A 19,156-nucleotide genomic window follows, 5' to 3' on the forward strand; every position below is an offset into this window, starting at 1 on the left:
CAAAGAAAGCAGTGTATGTACTGCTGCAAAAGGTACCAAACAGGTTTCACAAATTCACTTTTAATGCATGTTTGGTGTCAAAACAGAGAAGTATAGCAGTCAGCACATAGTGCAGTAATTTAGCATGGTGTGCACTTAGAAGTACCAACATAAAGATGAAGATTATTCAATGCAATCCAAATTGGTTTGAAAAACAAAATCAGCAAGCGAGTGCATAGTTTGCATGCTAGTCAGCAAAGAAGGTGATGCACAATAAAAGCAATATCAAACAAGATAATCATGAAGCGAAATGAAGTTCAGTTTGATATTTCAGCATGAATTCATAGTGCATTAAACCAATCATCTCAGGCATCATTCCCAATCAGCTGAAAATGCGCCATTATGAAACAGATAAGTGCACAATGATGAAGTAACAATGCCAAAGGGAAGAAAATGCAAAATCTATGTTGATCAGACACAGAGATTGGTTTAAAAATCCATTCAGGCATTTTATCAGGCAAGACATGTGCAAAATTTAAAGAGCAGAAATCACAGTTCAATAAACATGGTAGCAGTCACAGTTTGATAACACGGCACTCAGTCTCAGCAAGGTTGTTCAGCAAAGTCAACTAGCATCACATATCCAATTCAAAAATCACAAGTCATCTAGTCCTAAAACTACCTAAATTCTAAAGCAGAAATTAAAAGCAGAAATGAATATAGCAGTAAAAAACAGAAGAGAAGGGGGGAAACAGGGTAAAAGTGAAACCTGGAATGCAGAGGAGCAAGGGAGCAGACGAAGGAGAGGGGAGGAACGAAAAGTCACGGCGGCACAGAGGTTCGCCGCCGCTGGTCCTGTCGCTGGAACTGGGAGGCGCGTTTAGGGCTGGCGCTAGAGGAGATGCGGCAAAGACAGGGACAAGAGAGAAGAAGGGCGAAATGCAGGTGAGAGAGAGAGAGAGAGAGAGAAAAGGAAGAGAAAAAGAGAGAGAGGTAGGTTAAGAGAGAAGAAAAGAAAAGGGTTGGGGTGGTGGGAGGAAATTGAAGCGTGAGTCCCTTTTCTTTTCGAATTAACGTTCGAAAAATGACCTGTGCAGATGCACAAGGTCGTGTGCGGACGCACACAGGGAAAAAGGTAGGTATGCGTGCGCACAAGCTCATGTGAACGCTAAGAACAGAAGGTGGAACGCAACCTGTGCAAACGCACAAGGTACGTGCGCTCGCACAAAGGACGAAAAAGGGGCTGCTGTGCGATCGCACAAGGAGTGCGTTCGCTGCGACCAAAGAGATGTGCTTAGGTTGTGCGGGAGCACACCATGTGTGCTCGCACGCGTGGTTTTTTTTTAAAGGGGTTTGTGTGCAGACGCACATATTGGTGTGCGGTCGCACAAGAGAAGAAGGAAGGTGTTCCCACGCACACCTCGTGCGTGCGCTGGGAACAGAGGGGTGTTTAAGGGTGTGCATGTGCACGTTGCTGTGCGTATGCACGGGAACTGAAAAACAGGGGGCCGTGCGGACGCACAAGGCTGTGCGCACTCACAGGTCCCTGATCCTGCAACAGAAAATATGCCTCTAGGGCATCAAACTTGACATCCAAAACAGGTTTTCAAGTTTCAAAACGTCACAAAACTCCCAAAAACACATTATTTACAAAAATTAACTAACAACCATCAAAATAAAGCTAACCAACTAAGCAACTTAACAAACTTATTCATGAAACAAAAGTTAAAAGAGAGAAAGCTAGAATGATATTACCATGGTGGGGTGTCTCCCACCTAGCACTTTGGTTTATAGTCCTAAGTTGGACTTGGCAAGGAGATCCTTGTTAGGGTGGCTTATGCTTCCACTCCTCCCTGAATCTCCAACCAAGTTTGCTATCGATTTGACCTCCGGAGTCCCAAATGAATTGCGTCAAACTTAGAGAAGCTTCAAGCTAGTAACTAGGATCCTTAATTGTTGATTCTTAAGACAAATGCCCGGATCCCGTACTCGAATTCCTCTATCACCATCGACATGTTTGTGCACTCCCCGGAATCCACAAAGTTGACTCTTGCACCAAATTTGAGCTCTAAATGTTAGATTGGTCCTTTTGATGTACTCACCATTCCATTGCCAATCAACATTGTTCTCTTCACCATCCACTACTCCAAGAAAGAATTGAAGTTGAACATCCGTTTCTCATATGGCATATTGATGTGGGCCTAGAAATCTCGTTGGAGAGCTCTTCACCCACTCAATTCTACTGAGCACAATTGCCTTCATCTCTTGGCAGTTGAAATCTTTCTCAACCTCTTTTAAATCTTCCTCATCATCACTCAAGTCAAAATTTGGAGGTTGTGTGAAATCCACATCAGCATCTCCTTCCAAATCTACTAGTGGAGACTCATGAAGGTTATCAAAGAAATTACCCAAGTTGGACAAAAAATCTTGGATGATGAAATTCTCTTGATCAATTCCTACCAACTCTTCATTTGACCCCTTTTTCACTTCATCTTGTAACTTAACATCTTCTTCTTGATTTTGCACTATTTCTTTCACTCCACACTTGTCACTTGGTTCCATACATTCATCCACTTGAGTTTCTTGCTTGTGACATGAACGTAATGAAGCTAAATGATCCAAAGCCTTTGCTAAGGGGGACATGGCGAGCTCTTGCTTCTTCTGGAACTCTTGTTGTCCTTGAATGAGCATGAGAAGTACGTCTTGTGTGGATTAATCCATATACGTAGATGAAGATTGAGATGATGAAGATTGACAATCAAGCTTGTGAGGGTGAAGGTTTTGGCTTTGTATGTAGTGGGGTGATGGTGTGTAAGATTGGTGACTATAAAGGTAAGTGTTTGGGTTCTATTGGGGTGCATTGTGGTGATGGTGTGAAAAAGTCATCAAGAAAACATAAACAAAAACCTACTAACAAAAGTAAACAAACAACCAAAAAGTGCTATTTACACTATCAACATATTCACAACAACCAAAAGATTTAACACCAATTGCAAGGTTCCCCGGCAACGGCGCCAAATTTGACGACGGGCCGATTTGCATAGGTTAGAAATTTGATTATCAAAATAGAATTTACGTTGTAAGTATAGTCCTAACCCAAAAAATTGGCCATCAATCAAATAATAAATTCAATACAAAATAACGGAGAGTACTTAAATCTCGGGTCGTTCTCCCTAGGAACGCAATTGAGGTATTACTTCTTTGGTTGTTACGGCCAAAAAGGGATTTTCAAGCGAGAAATCAACGATTAAAAGAACTAAGAAATCAAAGAACTAAGCAATGATCAAAATTGTAATTAATGCAAGTAAAAAGGGAACAAGATCAAAATTAATGAAAATGCTATAAATGCAATAAAGAGCCTTGACTTGGGAATGAGGATCCAAGGAATCATATCATCGCCTTAACCACAACTATGGTAATTATGATGAGTCAGTCTAGCCTAATTAACCCCAACCATCGAGGAGTGAGTCAAGCAAGCATAATTGACCTTAATCCATAAGTCACAACCCACTTATCAAACTAATTGATAAAAGGCTAGCGTTAATGGAAATAAGAGTCAACTAACTACCCAAGAATTACCACTAAATGTCGGACATTATGACTCTAGTATCCTGGGAACTCAAACCACAAGCCAAGGTATGAAAATCTACTCAAGATTACCAAGTGGCATTTTCACAAATACTTGGTGTGCATAAAAGTAAAACATAGGAAATTACAAAGTAAAATGGAAAACTAGAATCTTCGTGGTATAAGCTAGAATTGATGGCGGCATTCATGAGAATCCGGAAAGTCTAAAACTTGTCTGTGGTATTCCAAGTAGGATTCAGGGATTTAATGACTGTGACGAGCTTCAAACTCGCGATTGTTGGGCGTGATGACAAACGCAAAAGAATCAATGGATTCTATTCCGACATGATCGAGAACCGACAAATGATTAGCCGTGCTGTGACTGAGCATTTGGACCATTTTCACTAAGAGGATGGGATGTAGCCATTGACAATAGTGATGCCCTACATACAACTTGTTATGGAAAGGAGTAAGAAGGATTGGAAGTATGAAAGCAGTATGTTGCAGAGATCCAAAAGGAACACAACATCTCCATATACTTATCTGAAATTCTTACCAATGAGTTACATAAGTATTTTTATCTTTATTTTCTGTTTATTTATTATTATTATTCAAAAACTCCATAACCATTTATTATCCGCCTAACTGAGATTTACAAGATGACCATAGCTTGCTTCATACGAACAATCTCCGTGGAATCGACCATTACTCACGTAAGGTTTATTACTTGGATGACCCAGTGCACTTGCTGGTTAGTTGTATGAAGTTGTGAAGAAAGTGCTGAGTTAGTAGATGCGCATACCAAGTTGAATGCCATTATTAGAGATCACAATTTCATTCACCAAGTTTTTGGCGCCGTTGCCAGGGATTGTTCGAGTTTGGACAACTGACGGTTCATCTTGTTGCTCAGATTAGGTAATTTTCTTTTTGTTTTATTTTCAAAAAATTTTTCAAACAATTTTCAAAAAATTTTTACTTCTGTTTTCGAAAAATTATTCTAAATTTTTAAGAATGAATTCTAGCTTGGCTGGCTGTAAAGCCATGTCTAACTCAATTAGATTGAGGCTTCCCCTTATCAGTATATGAAGTTGGATGAAGTATCAGCTATTGTATGTCTGATTTATATGCTAAAGCTTGGCTGGCCATTGGCCATGTCTAATTCCTGGACCGGAGCTTTAGACTAACATTGCAAAGATTCCTGGAATTCTTATTAAAAATTTTGAATTTCTTATTTTATTTTTCCTATATGTTTTCGAAAAAAAAATCAAAAAAATATTTTGTGTTTCTTGTTTGAGTTAATTTTTAAGTTTGGTGTCAATTGCATGTTTTTAAAATCTATGCATTTTTCAAAAATTTATGCATGTGTTCTTCATGATCTTCAAGTTGTTCTTGATAAGTCTTCTTGTTTGATCTTGATATTTTCTTGTTTGGTGTTTTTTTTTTGTTGTTGTTTCTCATATGCATTTTTGAATTCTTAGTGGCTAAGCATGAAAAAATTTCTAAGTTTGGTGTCTTGCATGTTTTCTTTTCTTGAAAATCTTTCAAAAATAAGTCTTGATGTTCATCTTGACATTCAAAGTGTTCTTGGTGTTCATCTTGACATTCATAGTATTCTTACATGCATCAAGTGTTTTGATCCAAAATTTTCATGCTTTGGATCATATTTGTGTTTTTCTCTCTCTTCATTAAAAAAAATTTCAAAAATCAAAAAATATCTTTTCCTTTTTTCTCTCATAATTTTCAAAAATTTGAGTTGACTTAGTCAAAAAAATTTAAAACTTAGCTATTTCTTATAAGTCAAGTCAAATTTTCAGTTTTAAAAATCTTATCTTTTCAAAACTTTTTCAAAAATCAAATCTTTTTCATTTTTCTTTTATGATTTTTGAAAATTTGAAAATATTTTTCCAAAATCTTTTCTTATCTTTATTTCATGATTTTCAAAAACTTTACTAACAATTAATGTGATTGATTCAAAAATTTGAAGTTTGTTACTTTCTTGTTAAGAAAGGTTCAATCTTTAAATTCTAGAATCATATCTTTTAGTTTCTTGTTAATCAAGTAATTAATTTTAATTTTAAAAACCATATCTTTTCAATCATATCTTTTTATCATATCTTCTTAAATCATATCTTTTTCAAAATCAATTTCAAAATCTTTTCTAACTTCTTATCTTTTCAAAATTGATTTTCAAATCTTTTTCAACTAACTAATTAACTTTTTGTTTGTTTCTTATCTTTTTCAAAACCACCTAACTACTTTTCTCTCTCTAATTTTTGAAAATTACCTCCATCTTTTTCAAAATTCTTTTAATTAACTAATTGTTTCAAATTTTAATTTTAATTTTATTTCTTATCTTAATTTTCGAAAATCACTAACCCTTTTTCAAAATTTATTTTCGAAAATCCTCTCTCTCACCTTCTTCTATTTATTTATTTATCCACTAACACTTCTCTTCATCTCAAGAATTCGAACCTATCTTCCCCCTTGTGTTTGGATTCTTAACTCTTTTCCTTCTTCTATTCCTTTCTTCTTCTATTAACATAAAGGAATCTCTATATTGTGATATAGAGGATTCCTCTTCTTTTTCTGTTCTCTTCTCTTTCATATGAGCAAGAACAAGGAAAAAGGCATTCTTATTGAAGTTGATCCTGAACTTGAAAGGACTCTGAAGAGGAAACTAAGAGAAGCTAAAATACAACAATCCAGAGACAACCTTACTGAAATTTTTGAACAAGAAAAGGATATGGCAGCCGAACCTAACAACAATAATGCAAGGAGAATGCTTGGTGATTATACTACACCTACTTCCAAGTTTGATGGAAGAAGCATCTCAATTCCTACCATTGGAGCAAACAATTTTGAGCTGAAACCTCAACTAGTTACTCTAATGCAACAGAACTGCAAGTTTCATGGACTTCCATCAGAATATCCCTATCAGTTTTTAACTGAGTTTTTGCAGATTTGTGAGACTGTTAAGATTAATGGAGTGGATCCTGAAGTCTACAGGCTCATGCTTTTCCCTTTTGCTGTAAGAGACATAGCTATAACATGGTTGGACTCACAACCTAAAGATAGCATGGACTCTTGGGATAAGCTGATCACGACCTTCTTGGCTAAGTTCTTTCCTCCTCAAAAGCTGAGCAAGCTTAGAGTGGATGTTCAGACCTTCAAACAAAAAGATGGTGAATCCCTCTATGAAGCTTGGAAAAGATACAAGCAGATGACCAAAAGGTGTCCTTCTGACATGCTTTCAGAATGGACCATTCTGGATATATTCTATTATGGTCTATCTGAATTCTCTAAGATGTCATTGGACCATTCTGCAGGTGGATCCATTCACCTAAAGAAAATGCCTGCAGAAGCTCAAGAACTTATTGACATGGTTGCAAATAATCAATTCATGTACACTTCTGAGAGGAATTCTGTGAATAATGGGATGCCTCAGAGGAAGGGAGTTCTTGAGATTGATGCTCCGAATGCCATATTGGCTCAGAACAAAATGTTGACTCAGCAAATCAACATGATTTCTCAAAGTCTGAATGGATGGCAAAATGCATCCAACAGTACTAATGAGGCATCTTCTGAAGAAGAAGCTTATGATCCTAAGAACCCTACAATGGCAGAGGTAAATTACATGGGTGAACCTTATGGAAACACCTATAATTCATCATGGAGATATCATCCAAATTTCTCATGGAAGGATCAACAAAAGCCTCAACAAGGCTTTAATAATGGTGGAAGAAACAGGCTCAGCAATAGCAAGCTTTTTCCGTCATCTTCTCAGCAACATACAGAAAATTTTAAGCAGAGTACCTCTAGCTTAGCAAACATAGTCTCTGATCTGTCTAAGGCCACTTTAAGTTTCATGAGTGAAACAAGGTCCGCCATTAGAAATTTGGAGGCACAAGTGGGCCAGCTGAGTAAGAAAATCACTGAAACTCCTCCTAGTACTCTCCCAAGAAATACTAAAGAGAATCCAAAAAAAGAGTGCAAGGCCATTGACATAATCAAAATGGCCGAATCTAGAGAGGAAGGGGAGGACGTGAATCCCAATGAGGAAGACCTCATGGGACGTCTCTCAAGCAAGAAGGAGTTTCCTATTGAGGACCTAAAGGAATTTGAGGCTCATATAGAGACCATAGAGATCTCATTAAACCTCCTTCTGCCATTCATGAGCTCTAAAGACTATTCTTCCTCTGAAGAGGATGAAGATGTAACTGGAGAGCAAGTTGCTCAATATCTAGGAGCAATCATGAAGTTGAATGCCAAGTTATTTGATAATGAGACTTGGGGAGATGAACCTCCCTTGCTCATTAGTGAACTAGATACATGGGTTCAGCAAACTTTACCTTAAAAGAAACAAGATCCTGGTAAATTCTTAATATCTTGTACCATAGGCACCATGACCTTTAACAAGGCTCTTTGTGACCTGGGGTCAGGGATAAATCTTATGCCACTCTCTGTAATGGAGAAGTTGGGGATCATTGAGGTACAGCCTGTCACATTCTCATTACAGATGGCAGACAAGTCAGTAAGACAAGCTTATGGATTGGTAGAGGACGTGTTAGTAAAGGTTAAAGGCCTTTACATCCCTGCTGATTTCATAATCTTAGACAATAGGAAAGAGGAGGATGAATACATCATCCTTGGAAGACCCTTCCTAGCCACAGTAGGGGCTGTGATTGATGTTGACAGAGGAGAGCTAGTCCTTCAATTGAATGGGGACTACCTTGTGTTTAAAGCTCAAGGATACTCCTCTACAACCATGGAGAGGAAGCATGAAAAGCTTCTCTCAATACAGAGTCAAACAAAGCCCCCACAATCAAACTCTAAGTTTGATGTTGGGAGGCCACAACCAAACTCTAAGTTTGGTGTTGAATCCCCACATTAAAACTCTAAGTTTGGTGTTGGGAGTCTACAACATTGACCTGATCACCTGTGAGGCTCCATGAGAGCCCATTGTCAAGCTAGTGACATTAAAGAAATGCTTATTGGGAGGCAACCCAATTTTTTATTTATCTAATTCTATTTTTATTTTTATTGTTCTTTTATATTTTATTAGGTTCATGATCATGTGGAGTCACAAAACAAATACAAAAATTAAAAATAGAATAAAAAACAGCAGAAGAAATAGCACACCTTGGAGGAAGAGCTTACTGGTGTTTAAATGCCAGTAAGGAGCATCTTTCTGGCGTTCAACGCCATAACAGAGCATCTTTCTGGCGTTCAACGCCAGAAACAAGCAGCATTGTGGCATTCAGACGCCAGGATTGCACCCTGAGGAAAGCTGGCGTTTAACGCCAGAAACAAGCATCAGGCTGGCGTTAAACGCCAGAAACATGCTACATCTAGGCGTTTAATGCCAGAAACAAGCATCAATCTAGCGTTAAATGCCAGGATTGCATGCAGATGGCATTTTACACGCCTAATTGGTGCAGGGATGATATATCCTTGACACCTCAGGATCTGTGGACCCCACAGGATCCCCACCTACCTCAACTTACCTTCTCTGTTCATCACCAATTACCTCAATCTCTCTTCCCCATCACCTCTTCACCACTCACATCCATCCTTCCCACTCAAACCCACCCTAAATGGCCGAAACACAAACATCTCTCCCTCTCCTCCATATCTTCTTCCTCTTCATCTATTCTTTCTTCTTTTGCTCGAGGACGAGCAACATTCTAAGTTTGGTGTGGTAAAAGTATAGCTTTTTGTTTTTCCATAACCATTTATGGCACCTAAGGCCGGAGAAACCTCTAGAAAGAGGAAAGGGAAGACAAAAGCTTCCACCTCTGTTTATCTAACTAAGCCAATCACTTAACCATTGTTTGATTGCTTAGATTAGGCATTTTAATTTTAATTTTATTTAAATTTTATTTTATTATTTTCGAAAAATTATTTTAAATAAATAAATAGCACTAATATTTTTCTTAATTTCTAAAATTAAGTTTGGTGTTACCTAGTTATTTTTATTTTAACTTTTTTCTATTTATTTATTTATTTTATTTAGTATTTTTTATTTCTTTACACAGGTTACCTCACTGGGAATTCTCTACACTCTGACATAGAGATTCCCATTCTTTCTTATTTTCTGTTTGTTTATGTGCAGGAACAGAGACAAAGAACATCTCTTAGAGGTTGATCCTGAACCTGAAAGGACTTTCAGGTGGCGTTTACAACAAGCAAGACTTTACAAGGCTGCAGAATCCACTATGGATCTGAATAATACTGATAATGCCAATGTGACAAACCCGAATGGAAATGAACAACAAAGGAGAGTACTTGACTCTTTCTCCGCTCCTACAGCAAATCTGTATGGAAAAAGCATTGTGGTGCCTCTTATAGCTGCGAACAACTTTGAGTTGAAGCCACAATTAGTCACCTTGGTACAACAAAATTGCCGGTATCACGGTCTTCCCCACGAAGATCCAAATTAATTTATTTCTAATTTTTTGCAAATATGTGATACTGTGAAGGCAAATGGAGTGAACCCAGAGATGTACAAACTCATGATCTTCCCGTTTACTCTGAGGGATGGAGCAAAGCTATGGCTAGATTCTCAACCCAAGGAGAGTTTGAATACTTGGAACAAGGTGGTTACTGAGTTTCTCACTAAATTTTTTCCACCAAAGAAGCTGACTAAGCTTAGGGTGGAGGTTCAGACCTTCAAGCAGAAGGATGGTTAAACTCTGTATGAAGCTTGGGAGAGATACAGGCTGCTGACTAGGCAATGTCCTCCAGACATGTTCTCCAAATGGACTCAACTAGATATCTTTTATGAAGTCTTGGGCGAAATGTCCAAGATGTGCTTAGATAATTCTGCAGGAGGTTCATTGCACAAGAAGAAGACACCAAAGGAGACTATTGAGCTTATTGAATTGGTTGCTAGCAACCAATATTTATACTCATCTAACAGGAATCCTGTGAACTCTAAGACCCCTCAGAAGAGATGCGTGTTGGAAGTAGAAACTGTTAATGCTCTTCTTGCTCAGAACAAGCTGATGTCTCAGCAAATAAATCTACTTACTCAACAGATGGGTGGCATGCAAGTCTCAGCTATTAACACACAAAATTCACCACAAGAAATCTTCTATGACATGGCATGTAATTTTGTGCAAAATGATAATTATGATTATGCTCAACCTTCTTTTGAACAGGTGAATTACATGGGGAGTGGTCCTAGGAATCCCAACAATGATCCATATTCTAAGACATACAACCAGGGATGGAGAAATCACCCAAATTTTGGATGGAAGGACCAACCTCAGAGACCTCAGAACTTCAACAATAGTTCTCAGGGCGATATCCAACAGAACAATGATTTGGAAGCAATATTGACAGGTTTTAAACAGGAAACCAGAGCGTCCATCAAGAACCTGGAGATTCAAATGGGTCAAATAGCCAGCAAAGTTAATGAAATTGATCAGAGGACCACTAATAGCCTCCCTGGTAACACAATTTCAAATCCAAGAGAGGAATGCAAGGCTATCACCTTGATAAGTGGACAAGTGGCAAGTACGGAAGCATAAGTTATGCAGGAAACCAGAGCCTCCATTAGAAATTTAGAGGTGCTAGTGGGCCAACTGAGCAAGCAAATACTTGAGAGGTCTGCAAGTACATTTCAAGGTGATACAGTGGTGAACCCAGAAGAAGATTGCAAGGTTATTCAATTGAGAAGTGGTAAAGTAGCTGGCTCTGAGACCAAGGTCAATGAAGAGTTAGTTGAAAAAGAAGCTTCAGAGGAGAAGAAGGAAGAAGTAGAGCACGCCCCTCCAAAGCGTGCAGACAACCCATTCCCAGATTCTCTTGACATTTATCCTACACTGCCAAAGGCTCCTGAGTACAAGCCTAAGATGCTGTATCCTCAGAGACTTCAAAAGGAGACCAAGGACAAGCAGTTTTCAAAGTTCTTGGAAGTCTTCCGAAAGTTACAAATCAATATTCCTTTTGCTGAGGTTTTGGAGCAAATGCCTATCTATGTAAAATTCATGAAGGAGCTGTTGTCAAAGAAAAAGTGTTTAAAGGGAGATGAGACAGTAGTCTTGACTAAGGAATGTAGTGCTGTAATTCAGAATAACTTGCCAAAGAAGATGCCAGACCCAGGGAGCTTTCAAATTCCATGCACCATTGGGAGCGCAACCTTTGAGAAAGCCCTATGTGATATAGGGGCAAGCATAAATCTAATGCTCTTATCTGTGATGAAGAAACTGCAAATCCAAGAGGCACAACCCACAAAGATAGCATTACAGATGGCAGACAAATCTATGAAGCCTGCATACGGATTAGTGGAGAATATCTTAGTCAAAGTGGGTAAGTTCTTCCTCCCAGTAGACTTTGTGATTCTTGAAATAGGGGAAGATGAGAATGCCTCTATAATTCTAAGAAGACCATTCCTAGCCACGGGAAGAGCTCTGATTGATGTAGAAGTGGGTGAATTAGTGCTTAGAGTGCATAATGAGCAACTAGTCTTCCATGTTTTCAAAGATGTACATTCAGCAGGTGAAGAAGAGAGGTGCATACAGAGTAAGCTTATTGATCCAACCCTTCAAAAACCCTCTGATGATACACAGCAGAATCTGCAGCTCAAACCTCCCTTGGTAACAATCAATAAATTTTCTCCTGATATCAAACCTAAGTTTGGTGTTGAGAATGCATTATCTACCAAGGAAGAGGTTCCCAAAAAGAAGAAAGTACCCAGAGGATGGAGAAACAAAAAGATTCCCACTGAAGATTTCTCTCCAGGAATGAAGGTGGTGTTGACTAGCAATCCAAAGTGGATTTATACAGTAACCAAAATTCTCTTTCTGGAGCATATTGAGCTACGTTATGGAGACTGGTGCACCAAATTATGATCTCAATTACGCCAACAACTTGGTACGCACAATTGTAATATCACTCTTTTTCACAACTTCGCACAACTAACCAGCAAGTGCACTAGGTCGTCCAAGTAATAAACCTTACGTGAGTAAGGGTCGATCCCACGGAGATTGTCGGCTTGAAGCAAGCTATGGTCGTCTTGTAAATCTCAGTCAGGCGGATTCAAATGGTTATAGAGTTTTGATAATTGAAATATAAATAGAACGTAAAGTAAAGATAGAGATACTTATGTAATTCATTGGTGGGAATTTCAGATAAGCTTATGGAGATGCGTTGTTCCTTCTGAATCTCTGCTTTCATACTGCCTTCATCCAATCCTTCATACTCCTTTCTATGGCAAGCTGTATGTAGGGCGTCACCGTTGTCAATGGCTACTTCCAATCCTTTCAGTGAAAAAGGTCCTCTACGGTTTCCCGCATGGCTAATCAGCTGTTGGTTCTCGATCATGTAGGAATAGGATTTACTATCCTTTTGCGTCTGTCACCACGCCCTACAGTCGCGAGTTTGAAGCTCGTCACAGTCATCCCATCCCAGATCCTACTCGGAATACCACAGACAAGGTTTAGACTTTCCGGATTTCAAGAATGCTGCCAATGGATTCTAGCTTATACCACGAAGACTCTGATCTCACGGAATGGAAGGCTCTATTGTAAGGAGAGGCAACCATGCGTCATGGACCAGGAATCCAAGAGATACATACTCTAGCTTTCGCAGGTAGAATAGAAGTGTTTGTCAGGCACGCGTTCATTAGTGAGAACAGTGATGAGTGTCACGGATCATCACATTCATCAGGTTGAAGTGCGAATGAATATCTTAGAATAATAATAAGCATGAATTGAATAGAGAACAGTAGTAATTGCATTAATACTCGAGGAAAAGCAGAGCTCCACACCCTTAATCTATGGTGTGTAGAAACTCCATCGTTAAAAATACATAAGTGATGAAGGTTCAGGCATGGCCGAGAGGCATAGGCCTGGATTTTATTTCCTTGGGCCTTCCTATCCATTCATGCTCAAAGCCTTGGATCCTTTTTACCCTTACCTTTTGGTTTAAAGGGCTATTGGCTTTTTCTGCTTGCTTTTTCTTTCTCTTTCTCTTTTTTTTTCGCAAGCTTTCTTATTTACTGCTTTTTCTTGCTTCAAGAATCAATTTTCATGATTTTTCAGATTATCAACAACATTTCTCTTTGTTCATCATTCTTTCAAGATCTAACAATTTTAACATTCACAAACTTCACTATCAAAAATATGCACTGTTCAAGCATTCATTCAGAGAACAAAAAGTATTTGCCACCACATCAAAATAATTAAACTAATTTCAAGATAAAATTTGAAATCCAAGTACTTCTTGTTCTTTTGTAATTATGCACATTTTTCATTTAAGAGATGTGAAGGATTCATGGAATTATTCATAACTTTAAGACATAGACACTAGACACTAATGATCATGTAATGAAGACACAAACATGGATGACACAATAAGCATAAAAATCGAAAATAGAAAAATAAATAGACAAGGAGATTAAGGAATGAGTCCTCCTTAGTGAGGGTGGCGTCTTCCTCTTGAAGAACCAATGGTGCTCTTGAGCTCCTCTATGTCTCTTCCTTGCTTCTGTTGCTCCTCCCTCATAGCTCTTTGATCTTCTCTAATCTCATGGAGAATGATGGAGTGCTCTTGGTGCCCCACCCTTAGTTGGTCCATGTTGTAACTCAAGTCTTCCAAGGAGGTGTTGAGTTGTTCCCAATAGTTGTGTGGAGAAAATTGCATCCCTTGAGGCATCTCAGGGATTTCTTGATGAGGATCTTCCTCATGCTCTTGTTGAGGTCCATGAATGGGCTCTCTTGTTTGCTCCATCCTTTTCTTGGTGATGGGCTTATCCTCTTCAATGAGGATGTCCCCGTCTATGTCAATCCCAGCTAAATTGCAGAGATGACAAATGAGATGAGGAAAGGCTAATCTTGCCAAGGTGGAGGACTTGTCAGCCACCTTGTAGATTTCTAGAGGTATGATCTCATGAACTTCCACTTCCTCCCCAATCATGATACTATGGATCATGATGGCCCGATTCACAGTCACTTCAAATCAATTGCTAGTAGGAATGATGGAACGTTGGATGAACTCCAACCATCCTCTAGCTACAGGCTTAAGGTCTGGTCTTCTCAATTGAACTGGATTGCCTCTTGAGTCTCTTTTCCATTGAGCTCCTTCCACACATATGTCCATGAGGACTTGGTCCAACCTTTGATCAAAGTTGACCCTTCTAGTGTAGGGGCATGCGTTTTCTTACATTAGTGGCAAGTGGAATCCCAACCTTACATTTTTTGGACTGAAATCTAAGTATTTCCCCCGAACCATTGTAAGCCAATTCTTTGGATTCGGGTTCATACTTTGATCATGGTTCCTAGTGATCCATGCATTGGCATAGAACTCTTGAACCATTAAGATTCTAACTTGTTGAATGGGATTGGTAAGAACTTCCCAACCTCTTCTTTGGATCTCATGTCGGATCTCCGGATACTCATTTTTCTCCTTTTTCTTGGCCACAACTTCATAGAAGTGGTCTTGATGGACCTTTGAGATGAATCTCTCCATCTCCCATGACTCGGAGGTGGAAGCTTTTGTCTTCCCTTTCCTCTTTCTAGAGGTTTCTCTGGCCTTAGGTGCCATAAATGGTTATGGAAAAATAAAAAGCAATGCTTTTACCACACCAAACTTAAAAGGCTTTCTCGTCCTAGAGCAAAAGAAGAAAGAAAGAAGGGGAAGAAGAAGAAAAATGAAGGAGATGGAGGGAGAAGTGAATTCGGCCAAGAGGGGGGAAAGGTGTGTGTGTTGTGTGAAAATGAAGGAGTAGTGAGGGGTTTATATAGGGGTGAGGGAAGGGTTGGGCTTCGGCCATTAGGGTTGGGTTTGGGAGGAAAAAGTGTTTGAATTTAAAAGTGGGGTAGGTGGGGTTTTTGGAGAAGAGATATGGATGTGATTGGCGAAGAGAATATAGGGAAGAGGATATGATTTGATTGGTGGGTGAGATAGAGAGAGGAGTAAGGTAGGTGGGGATCCTGTGGGGTCCACAGATCCTGAAGGGTCAAGGATTGCATCCCTGCTCCTATTAGGCGTAGAAAATGCCCTTGTTGTGCAATCCTGGAGTTTAACGCCAGACTGCAACCTGTTTCTGGCGTTTAACGCCAGATTGTTGCTTTTTCTGGTATTTAACACCCAGAATGGTGCCAGACTAAACGCCAGTAAGTTTCTCCTCCAGGGTGTGCTGTTTTTAATGCTATTTTTTATTTTTCTTAAATTTTTGCAGTTATTTTTGTGACTCCACATGATCATCAACCTAAAAAAAAGAAAATAACATGAAATAACATAGATAAATAAAATTGGGTTGCCTCCCAATAAACGCTTCTTTAATGTCAATAGCTTGACAGTGGGCTCTCATGGAGCCTCACAGATGTTTAGAGCATTGTTGGGACCTCCTAACACCAAACTTAGAGTTTGAATGTGGGGGTTCAACACCAAACTTAGAGTTTAGTTGTGGCCTCCCAACACCAAACTTAGAGTTTGACTGTAGGGGCTTTGGTTGACTCTGCAGTGAGAGAAGCTTTTCTTGCTTCCTCTCCATGGTTACAAAGGGAGATCCTTGAGTTTTAAACATAAGGTAATCCTCATTCAGTTGAAGGACCAACTCTCCTCTGTCCACATCAATCACAGCTTTTGTTGTGGCTAGGAAGGGTCTTCCAAGGATGATGGATTCATCCTCATCCTTCCCAGTGTCTAGGATTATGAAATCAGCAGGGATGTAAAGGCCTTTGACCTTTACTAGCACGTCCTCTACCTGTCCATAAGACTTTTTCATGAATTTGTCTGCCATCTCTAATGAGAATTTGGCAGCCTGTACCTCAAAGATTCCCAATTTTTCCATTACAGAGAGTGGCATTAAGTTTATGCCTAACCCCAGGTCACACAGAGCCTTCTCAAAGGTCATGGTGTCTATGGTACACGAAATTAAGAATTTACCAGGATCCTGTTTCTTTTGAGGTAATGTCTGCCTAATCAAGTCATTCAGTTCATTGGTGAGTAAGAGGGGTTCATCCACCCAAGTCTCATTACCAAATAACTTGGCATTCAGCTTTATGATTGCACCTAAATACTGGGCAACTTTCCCTTCAACAATGTCTTCATCTTCTTCAGATGAATAGTCATCATAGCTCATGAATGACAGAAGTAGGTTCAATGGAATTTCTATGGTCTCTAGATGAGTCTCAGATTCCTTAGGTTCCTCAAATGGGAACTCCTTTTTGTCCAGAGGACGTTCCAAGAGATTTTCCTCACTGGGATTCACGTCCTCCTCCTCCTCTGTGCATTCGGCCACACCAAGTAAGGTTATGGCCTTACACTCTCTTTTTGGGTTCTCTTCTGTATTGCTTGGGAGAGTACTAGGAGGAGTTTCAGTGATTCTTTTACTCAGCTGGCCCACTTGTGCCTCCAAATTCCTAATGGATGACCTTGTTTCATTGATGAAACTTAGAGTGACCTTAGATAGATCAGAGACTATGTTTGCTAAGTTAGAGGGGTTCTGCTCAGAATTCTCTGTCTGTTACTGAGATGATGATGGAAAAGGCTTGCTATTACTAAACTTTTTTCTTCCACCATTATTAAAGCCTTGTTGGGGCTTTTGTTGATCCTTCCATGAGAAATTTGGATGATTTCTCCATAAGGGATTATAGGTGTTTCCATAGGCTTCACCCATGTAATTCACCTCTACCATTGTAGGGTTCTCAGGATCATAGGCTTCTTCTTCAGAAGATGCCTCTTTAGTACTGTTGGATGTATTTTGCAATCCATTCAAACTCTGAGAAATCATATTGACTTGCTGAGTCAACATTTTGTTCTGAACCAATATGGCATTCAGAGCATTAATTTCAAGAACTCCCTTCCTCTGAGGCGTCCCATTATTCACAGGATTCCTTTCAGAAGTGTACATGAACTGGTTATTTGCAACCATGTCAATGAGTTCCTGAGCTTCTGCAGGCATTTTCTTCATGTGAATAGATCCTCTGCAGAATGGTCCAATGACATCTTAGATAATTCAGACAGACCATCATAGAATATATCCAAGATGGTCCATTCTGAAAGCATGCCAGAAGGACACTTTTTGGTTAGTTGCTTGTATCTCTCCCAAGCTTCATAGAGGGATTCACCTTCTTTCTGTCTGAAGGTTTGAACATCCACTCTAAGCTTACTTAGCTTTTGAGGAGGAAAGAACTTGGCTAAGAAAGCCATGACCAGCTTATCCCAAGAGTTCAGGCTATCTTTAGGTTGAGAGTCCAATCATACTCTAGCTCTGTCTCTTATAGCAAAAGAGAAAAGCATAAGCCTGTAGACCTCGGGATCAACCCCATTGGTCTTAACAGTATCACAGATGTGCAAGAATTCAGTTAAGAATTGAAAAGGATCTTCTGATGGAAGTCCATAAAACTTGCAATTATGTTGCATCAGAGAAACTAATTGAGGATTTAGCTCAAAATTGTTTGCTCCAATGATAGGGATTGAGATGCTTCTTCCATGTAAGTTGGAATTTGGTACAGTAAAGTCACCAAGCATCTTTCTTGCGCCTCCACCATTGTTATTGGGTTCGGCCATGTCTCTTTCTTTTTCAAGATTCTCTTTAAGGTTTTCTCTGGATTGTTGTGCTTTAGCTTCTCTTAGTTTCTTCTTCAGAGTCCTTTCAGGTTCCGGATCAGCTTCAACAAGAATGTTCTTATCCTTGCTCCTGCTCATGTGAAAAAGAAGAGAACAGAAAAGAAGAGGAATCCTCTATGTCACAGTATAAAAATTCCTTTATGTGAGTAGAAGAAAAAAAGAATAGAAGAAGGAGAAGAGAAAAATTCGAATACAAAGGAGAAGAGAGGGTTCGAATTTTAAGATGAAGAGAAGTGTTAGTAAATGAATAAATAAATAAAAAAAGATGAGAGAGAGAGAGAGGGAATTTGAATAATAACTAAAAGAGAGGAAAAATATTTTTGTTTTTATTTTAATTATTAGTTAAAATTCAAAAATTAAGAGAAGAAATAAAATTAAAATCTAAATTTGAAATAATTAGTTAATTAAAAATAATTTTGAAAAAGGGTGAGGAATTTTCAAAAATTAGAGAGAGAAAAGTAGTTAGGTGGTTTTGAAAAAGATAAGAAACAAACAAAAAGTCAATTAGTTAGTTGAAAAATATTTGAAAATCAATTTTGGAAAGATAAGAAGTTAGAAAAGATTTTGAAATTGGTTTTGAAAAAGATATGTTTGAAAAGATATGATTAAAATTTATTTTGAAAAAGAAATTTAGAAAGATTTGATTTTTAAAATTAAAATTAATGACTTGACTAACAAGAAATTACAAGATATGATTCTAGAATTTAAAGATTGAATCTTTCTTAACAAGAAAGTAACAAACTTCAAATTTTTGAATCAATCACATTAATTGTTAGTAAAGTTTTCGAAAATTATGAAATAAAATTAAGAAAAAGATTTTGAAATTAATTTTTAAAATTTTCGAAAATAATAAAAAATGAAAAAGATTTGATTTTTGAAAAAGATTTTGAAAAGATAGGATTTTTGAAATTGAAATCTTGACTTGACTAACAAGAAACAACTTATTTTAAAAATTTTTGACTAAGTCAACCCAAAGATTTCAAAAATTATGAGTAAAATGAAAAAAAGAAGAAAAAAATTTTTATTTTTA

General features: G+C 38.3%; 1 non-coding gene across 1 annotated transcript; it reads left to right on the forward strand.

The window, feature by feature from the left end:
* The first annotated feature begins 17,560 nt into the window (after window positions 1–17,560).
* LOC112699659 (small nucleolar RNA R71) lies at window positions 17,561–17,664 on the forward strand. Its single transcript, XR_003152605.1, has one exon. It is a non-coding gene; the product is annotated as a small nucleolar RNA R71 (small nucleolar RNA).
* Window positions 17,665–19,156: the final 1,492 nt, after the last annotated feature.

Source organism: Arachis hypogaea, chromosome 6 (genome assembly GCF_003086295.3).
Source record: "Arachis hypogaea cultivar Tifrunner chromosome 6, arahy.Tifrunner.gnm2.J5K5, whole genome shotgun sequence".
Taxonomy (NCBI): Eukaryota; Viridiplantae; Streptophyta; class Magnoliopsida; order Fabales; family Fabaceae; genus Arachis; species Arachis hypogaea.